The following is an 8,730-nucleotide window of genomic DNA, read 5'->3' on the forward strand; positions in this document are numbered from 1 at the left end:
AAATGCTCAAGATCACTAGCAATCAGGGAAATGCAAATCAAAACCACAATGAGGTTTCACCTCACCCCAGTTAGAATGGCTCACATTCATAAATCTACCAACAATAGATGCTAGAGAGGATGTGGGGAAAAAGGGACACTAACCCACTGTTGGTGGGAATGCAAATTGGTTAAGCCACTATGGAAGTCAGTCTGGAGATTCCTCAGAAACCTGAATATAACCCTACCATTCAACCCAGCCATCCCACTCCTTGGAATTTACCCAAACGAAATTAAATTGGCAAACAAACAAGCTGTCTGCACATTAATGTTTATTGCAGCTCAATTCACAATAGCTAAGACCTGGAACCAACCCAAATGCCTATCAACAGTAGACTGGATAAAGAAATTATGGGACATGTACTCTATAGAATACTATACAGCAGTCAAAAACAAGGAAACCCGGTCATTTGCAACAAGATGGAGAAATTTGGAACACATCATGCTGAGTGAAATAAGCCAGTCCCAAAGGGACAAATATCATATGTTCTCCCTGATTGGCAACGACAGGAGTCACTGTACACTTACTCCACTTTTGCTTTATACTATAAGCTTTGATGTGTTGTCATCTTTATCCTTTTCCATGATTTTATCTCCCTTTTGATTTCTCCTATGACCCACTGTTCATTCAGAAACATGTTGTTCAAACTCCATGTGTTCACATATTTTCTAGAGTTTCTTAAGTTGCCAATTTCCAGCTTTGTTCCACTGTGTTAAAAAAAGATACATGGTATGATTACAATTTTTTAATTAGTTGAGACTTGCTTAATGGTATAGCATATTATCTATCTCAGAGAAAGTTACATACACTGATGAAAAGAATGTGTATTCTTCAGCTGTGGGATAAAAGGTTCTATAGATATCAATTAGTTCCATTTGGTCTTTAGTGTAAATTAAATCTGTTGTTTCTTTGTTAATTTTCTGTCTAGTTGATCTGTCCAGTGATGAAACTAAGGTATTGAGGCTCCTCATCATTATCGTATTGGAGTCTATGTCTCCCTTTACATCCATTAACATTAGGGGTGTATACATTTACCATAGTCACAACTTCTTGTTGAATTGATCCCTTAATAATTCATAATACCATTTTTTGTCCTTTTTAATAGTTTTTGTTTTAAAGTCTATTTTGTCTGACTTTAGGATGGCTACAACTACTCTTTTGTGCCTTCCATTAGCATGGAATATATTTTACATCATTTAACTTTTAGCCTCTATGTATCTTTGTTAGTCAAGTGTATTTATTATAGGCAACAAATAGATAGGTCTTGTTTTTAATCCATTCAGCCAGTCTTTATCTTTTGATTGAAGAATTTAGGCCATTTACATTTATATTCAAGGTAATTACTGATAAAAAGTGAATTGGTCCTGTCATTTTCCCATCAGTATTCCTATTGTTTGCTTTGGATTTCCTTTGTACTTTTACTTAGAAGATTTTCTACCTTTAGATTCTTTTATAATGATTATCTTTCTCTATTTCTGAGTTTAGCACATCTTTAAGTATCATCTTTAAGGCTGGACAAGTGGTAACAAAGTTTTTCAATTTGTTAGGTTTGGAAAGTCTTTATTTCATCTACATTTATAAATGAAAGCCTTGCAGCCTAGGAGAGAATGGAGATACACAATCCTAGCTCTAAAAGAAAAAAACTGTCAACCCTGTTTACTAAAGTAGATGGAATTTATCCAGAAGCTTTTCTTCATTGGGGCCCAGATGTTCAGCACTGGCCACATGACTGTACAAAACAGGAAGCTCAAGATGCAACTGACATCCATATGGACTTTGTTCATCCCTACAAGATTTGGCACACATTACTTCATTTTCTCCTTCCTCACCACTGCACAGCTGAAATTGGGATATACCTCACCCCACATGCCCACTTTTGCAATACCTGCCTAATGTCCTAATGTGAGTCATGGATCAGGTATGGTGCAAATTTCTGGGGGACATCCATACTTAGTCTTCTTTTAGACTCTGTCCTCACTTAGTGCATGAACTTTAAATCCAGAGTGTGTCAAGATACTAACCAGCAGAAAATGTTCAATCAGGCATGTAAGCACTCACAAATTGTAAGTGGAATTTTCTATAGTTTTGTGCTTTGTGTTGGTGAATATGCTCATTACCTATTACAATGGTACCAGTTTTATAAATTGCAAAAATTAATGAACAGTAGATCTTGAAATACTCCCATGAACATCCTTACTTTATACCTGCTAAAATAAAATCTTAAATATATTAAATAGTTATATAAATCATTTTATACATTTTCTCTAACAGTAAGTACCTTTAATTAATTTATTTATTTTTAAATTTTTCATGCTCTCCATTTGTTATTATTTACTGGCAGTTGCACTAAGTTATAGATAGGATGGACATAGAGGCAATTTTTCAGTATTTATTTTTTTAAGATTGTGATTTGTTTGTGGTTAACCCCTGCCTCCATTCTGTGGTTTTAGAAGTGTAATGCTTGAATGTTGAAAAGCTTTGGGCAGTTTTCATTGGTTTTGCTTGGTTCAGTGGATAGGGGATTTTTCACCTGCCCTTCATTTAGCTGAAGCTCAGTCCACTGTTCAACGTTGTCCAGCCTCCCTTCTTTCCTGACAGATGGACATATGTGATTCTAAGACATGTATGTTTGTATCTTTTTTTTTTTTTTGGACAGGCAGAGTGGACAATGAGAGAGAGAGAGAGAGAGAGAGAAAGGTCTTCCTTTTTCCATTGGTTCACTCCCCAGTGGCCGCTGCAGCTGGTGCGCTGTGGCCGGCGCACTGCACTGATCCGAAGCCAGGAGCCAGGTGCTTCTCCTGGTCTCCCATGTGGGTGCAGGGCCCAAGGACCTGAGCCATCCTCCACTGCACTCCCTGGCCACAGCAGAGAGCTGGAAGAGGAGCAACCAGGACAGAATCCGGCACCCCAAGCGGGACTAGAACCCAGTGTGCCAGCACCGCAGCGCCGGCTGTATGTTGGTATCTTTCTACAGCTATATTGCTGTGGGAACTCTCCATTCAGCTTATTCTTGTGTTTTTATTTCCAGTTCTTGGTTTATAGTTTTTCAAATTGCTCAACTTGCATTTTCTATATTTTGGAAGTATCCAGAAGTAACTGAGTATTAGACTTTGGTGTGTAATTCACACAGCTATGGAGACCCAGATGAAACTCCCAGCTCCTGATTTCAGCCTGGCCAAGCCCCGGCCATCAGCACCATTTGGAATGTAAATCAGGAAAAGAACATTCCCTCCCTCCCTCCCTCCCTTCCCTCCTCCCCCCTCCCTTCCCCCTTCCCCTCTCCCTTCTCTCCTTCTCTCTCCCTCCCTCCCTCCCTCTCTGTAATTCTGCTTTTCAAAAAAATAAATAAATCTTTAGAAAAAGACAATAATATGAAGTTATGATATGTACTAAAACCCTTTTCCTACTGGAGTAACCAAATAGAGTCATCTCAATGCAATGCTGCATATTCCTGTTTAAGGGCTTTCTATCAGAAGGACCTCACAGAAGCATCAGCAGAGCAACCTCCCTGAAGTATTCAGAAAGGGTAAGAGGTATCTTCTTTTGGGGACCTGAGTTTGAGACTCAGTACTTACCATCTTCATCTTTTCTCCATACGAAAGGGAGTGTGTGTAAGGAAGCAGATTGCTTTACTTCTCCCTCTCCAACTAAGTCAGGTCTCCCCTAGAGACTTTCTCATGAAATCTGAAAGTATCATTAGCAAGGAAAAGCTGTTAGGAGCCTTGGTTGCCCCTGGAGGCTCATAGACCCAGGAAATTGTACAGAACATCTAATGGATCTTAAGTATAAATGGGTGAGTCATAAGACATCAAGGTTGCTTCCACCTCTGGGTACCTTGCAGTTTCACAAAAGTTAAGGCAGATATAGTACAGATTCCCAGTTTCCTATAGACCTAGCCTATTTCACCAAATAGGGAATAGGTAGTAACTGGCTGGATAGACTGAGAAATGATGGACTGGCATGAAGGGAATGCAGAAAGTCACTACAAGCACTGGTGGGGGGGAGTTGAACTTCCACCATTAAGACTTCAGGCTTGGCATTGAAGACCACCTAAGACATCATACTGATTAAGTAAATGCTGGCTACCAATACCCAGAGATAAATCCTTAAAGATCTAAGCTGGTTGTGAGCAAGGATTGCCAGTCTGATACCCCCCAACATGCTCACAAAGACATGACCAACTTCCTTCATTCACCCTGATTTTCTTAGACCCAGCACCAGCAGACCTGCTGCCTGACATGGGAAGGAAAAAGACAGTGAGTGAATCATACCCCATCTCTCTGCATTCAGCTTCCAGCAGCCTAATAAAGTAAGTTTAGTTAAAGATTGGATGCTTTGAACTGAGACCATTATTTTAATAACTAAATTGCAAAAAAAGTCACTAAATTAAGCTGATAATCCCTCAAACGACAGAGAGGAAAGCTCTCCCACTACTCATAAGGATAAGACTCAACTTAGTATAGTTAGTAGCAGTCTGGAAAAAAGAATATATAGTTGCATGAATTGAGTGTTGAGACATACTGATTAAAAAATTCAAATGGTAAGCAGTAAGGATCTGAACTGGATAACTAGTAATAATATAAGAGATAGAATCATTATTTCATAAATTAGAGAGAATAACTTGACTCATGAGCAAAAACATATTTAAAAAAAAAAAACCTAACTCACATTTTAGTCTTTTGTTGTTGTTGTATGGGGAGTAATCAAGAATTCTTTTAAAAATCCCATGAAAGGGGTAGGCATTTGACCTAGTGGTTAACAAGTCCATGTTCCATTCTAGGTTCAAGTTCTGGCTCCATTCCTGATTCCAGCTTTCTGCTAATGCACATCCTGGGAGGTAGCATTGATGGCTCAAGTTCTTGGGTCCCTGACACCCATATGAAAGGCCTTGTTTCCCAGCTCCCAGCATCAATTTTGACTAGTCTGCAACTGTGTTGCAGTCCCTCTCTCCAAAAGAAAGAGGGAAAGGGGAGGAAGGTCAGGAAGAGACGGATAGGGAGGGAGGTAGGGATAGAGAGATGGAGGTAGGGAGTGAGGGAGGGAGAAAAAGAGAGAGAGAGAGAAGCATTAAAAAGAAAATCACACAATAATCTGTGGCCATGGCCGGCACCGCGGCTCAATAGGCTAATCCTCTACCTGTGGCGCCAGCACACCGGGTTCTAGTCCCGGTCGGGGTGCCGGGACTCTTCCAGGCCAGTTGCTCCTCTTCCAGGCCAGCTCTCTGCTGTGGCCCGGGAGTGCAGTGGAGGATGGCCCAAATGCTTGGGCCCTGCACCCGCATGGGAGACCAAGAGAAGCACCTGGCTCCCAGCTTCAGATCAGCGTGATGTGCCAGCTGCAACAAGCTGGCCACGGCGGCTATTGGAAGGTGAACCAACGGCAAAAGGAAGACCTTTCTCTCTGTCTCTCTCACTGTCCACTCTGCCTGTCAAAAAAAATAAACAAATAAAAATTTTTTTAAAAATAATCTGTTGCCTACAGTACCAGGAAAATGCATGCGTTCACTCAGACCCAAAATTTTGCAAACAATTTCAGGGATGTTCATAATTCTCATAATTTCTTTTAGGGAATTGTTTTCTAGCTTGGGCAATGGGATGGTAGTGATTCCACTAAGCAAAATAGGTCAACAATAGCTGAATAGTCTGTTAAAAGAAATCCCAAATGTACATCAACAAGTCAAAGCCCTGAAAGCAGAGTTATAGAAACCGAGGGAGACAGAAAGATCTTCTACCAAATGGTTCATTCTCCAGATGGCTACAATGGCCAGGGCTTAGCCAGGCCAAGACCAGGAGTCAGGAGTTTATGCAAGTAGCAGGGACCCAAACACTTGGGGCCATTTTCTGCTGCTTTTTTCTAGGCTATTAGCTGGGAACTGGATTGGAAGTAGAGCTGCTGAGACATGAACCAGGGCCCATGTGGTATGCCAGCATCGCAGGCAGTAGCTTTATCCATTTTGCCATGCCAGCCACCCAAAAATCCTCTTTTAATGTCTATACTTACATCTTCAACATCTCCACTCAGATTTCCCCAGGATGCTCAAACTAAACATATCCAAAACTGAACAATCAGCTTCTCTCCAACGCTACTCTTTTATGTTGCCTATCTTTATAAAAATACCATTACTCCCACACTGGCTGCTTAAACTAAATTCTCCAGTATTATTCTTGTTCATTCTTATTCATTTTTCTCAAAACCAACCACATACCAATTTATGTAGTTCTTAACTTCATTTACCTCTATTCCCACTGTTATTTATCATGAAAACTTACTGTATCTATCAGCTTCTAATTTGTCATTTCCAATTTATTCAAACTACTCCATCTAATTAATGTTTCCTAACTAATAAACTGATCATGTCATTTTAAATATTTAAGTCCATCAATGGTGACCATGGCCCTTATGATGAATTCCATGCTCCTTGCCTTGGTCTCGTGGTGGTTCTGATCTAGCCCCTGGTTTTCGTGCGTCTTGTTTATTCTCTGCACACATAAGTCACACCATACCTTACACTTTCTTCAAAGCACCATGTACATCTAGAATGGTTTCCGGGTGCATTTCTTCTCTTGCTTAAATTCTGTCCATCCAGAATGGACATCCATACATGTCACTTACTCAGGAAGCCTTTTCTAACTTTCTTCCATGCTTGGATTACATGCCTCTCCCCTGCTCTCGCCTCACTTGCTCTGCTTACTCTTAAAGCACAGGACTACCTTGAATTGCCATTGCCATTTGCCAATCCATAAATTGTCCATTCCTTAAAAGCAAGGATGAATATGCTCTTCATTCCCATATCTCTGAGACATAATGCAGTTCCTGGAACTGACTAAGTGCCCCAAAAATATTTGATGGTGGCATGAATAAATGAATAAGGAATGGAAATCAGACAGTGGGGTGGTGATATGGATGTGGAAGCAAACTCCAGTAAAACCACATGTCTCAATTTTCTGAATTCTGGAACGTACTCGCAATCTCGTTACTATCTCCACACCTTTGTTCTTACCTCTGCTCCCTCTTGGAAGGCTTCTTTCTTCTGCCCCTCCCACACATACCTATTTCTCCAGAGAGACTTGCCCAACTCATAAACACCCACATTGATTTCTTATTTCTCTGAACCCCTGTGGAACTTATTACCTATAAAAATATATTTTAGCACATGATTATATACTGCCTTATAATTTCTCCAATCATTTGATTTGAGTGAGTTTTGTCTCTATCTTGAGAAGCTTTACTTCACTTATAAAATAAAAGGTTTTGTAAGTTTCCTCCTCATTGAGCCTACCACAGACCTGAGTACTTAGTGGCATGCTGGGAAAAGTTGGCACATCATAATCCCTGTTGATTAATTGACATCATTAACAATCATCAATTTCTTTCTATTCAGCAATAAACCTTATGAAATTTTCCTAATCATTTCATTTCCAACCCAGGAGTGAATCAGGGAGCCTGGCCCTGCTTGAGAAATAGATCTGTTGATAATAGTCTTGCTACTTTTAATCTAAGCATCTAGCTTGGAAAATTCATTCATTTAATAAACACTTATTAGGATTAATTATGTACTATATCCTCTCCAATCCCACCACTACCCTCAGACTCCTGTACACCTGTGATACGTGACTACAATCATGGTGATTGGCAGGTTTCCTTGATGCAGAGCCTGAGACCTAGATACTTGTGAGTGTTCTCAGGGGAAGAGGAGTGAAGGCAGCAGAATAAGTCGGACGAAAGCTAAAGCTGTGTGTGGTCCCAGCTACAGTTCAACTCTAGCCTGGTCCCACAGCAAGGTCTGGAGCATGAATTTCTCTTCATGGCCCTACCTTGAGACAGTGGCTGATTTTTGTACTCCCTTAATCATTGGCTATAAGTTGTCGATGTATCTTCCATGATACAGAGGCTCCTTTTTTAGCCACATGTCACTCTATAGAGAAAGAGCAACTGTCAGCTAAGATTATGCACTGCTTGCACAAAAAGGGTCTGGAGGGACACCAGGAGTGTCCACAATAAATGGGCACACACCTATTTTTGCAGAAAATATTCTCCATCCAGTAAATCCAGACCAGAATTTAAAACAACCATTAATTAGAAACACAGTGAAAGGCTGCTCTTACCTGAAGCTAGAGTATACACAAGATGACAGTCATGTGTTGCTAAGGCACTAGTCTTCCTAAACATTCTGTTTAGACAACAGTTATAGAACTGTAGATAAAACAACTCTCCCAGAAATCTACTCTGTTTTTAATCAGAAAAGAAAATTTGGAGATCTGGGGAGATGATTTAAGATGTGATCAATGCCAACCTGACTAAAACTATTCTAGAGACATAAATGGTCTACTTTGGTCATTTGTTTCAATAATGTGAGCTCACTTATTCCTGGCCTTCTGTGAGAAACTTTATAGAGCAAAAGCAATCTCTAAAGCCAGATTTCATTTGGTTTAATGCCTAGTTATTCTCTATCTCCATTCATCTCAGAGTTCCAGTTTTCAGGCCAACCTAAGCCATTGCTATTTTTCAAACATCTTCCTTGTTAATCAGTTATTCATCTCTGATACAGAAAAGTCTTGAACTCAAAACACAGCTAATCCATTAGTCAGGGAAAGGTTCACTTGCTATGGTGTCTACTTTGCGTCTGCCTCTCCTCTCGGTGCTCAGTCCCATGTTTGACAGAAGGGAAACAGGATTTTCATGGCCATTCCC

At 40.2% G+C, this 8,730-nt stretch overlaps 1 long non-coding RNA gene across 2 annotated transcripts in view; it reads right to left on the minus strand.

The window, feature by feature from the left end:
* Positions 1-8,186, minus strand: part of LOC138844334 (uncharacterized) — a 41,390-nt gene extending 33,204 nt beyond the window's left edge. Inside the window, exon 1 of one of the 2 annotated variants that reach the window (XR_011380015.1) lies at positions 8,145-8,186. This is a non-coding gene — a long non-coding RNA (uncharacterized lncRNA). Of the gene's footprint in view, positions 1-566; positions 673-8,144 lie in introns of those variants that run through there. The other variant, XR_011380016.1, reaches the window with a different exon arrangement.
* Between the last annotated feature and the right edge of the window lie 544 nt (positions 8,187-8,730).

Source organism: Oryctolagus cuniculus, chromosome 1 (assembly GCF_964237555.1).
Source record: "Oryctolagus cuniculus chromosome 1, mOryCun1.1, whole genome shotgun sequence".
Taxonomy (NCBI): Eukaryota; Metazoa; Chordata; class Mammalia; order Lagomorpha; family Leporidae; genus Oryctolagus; species Oryctolagus cuniculus.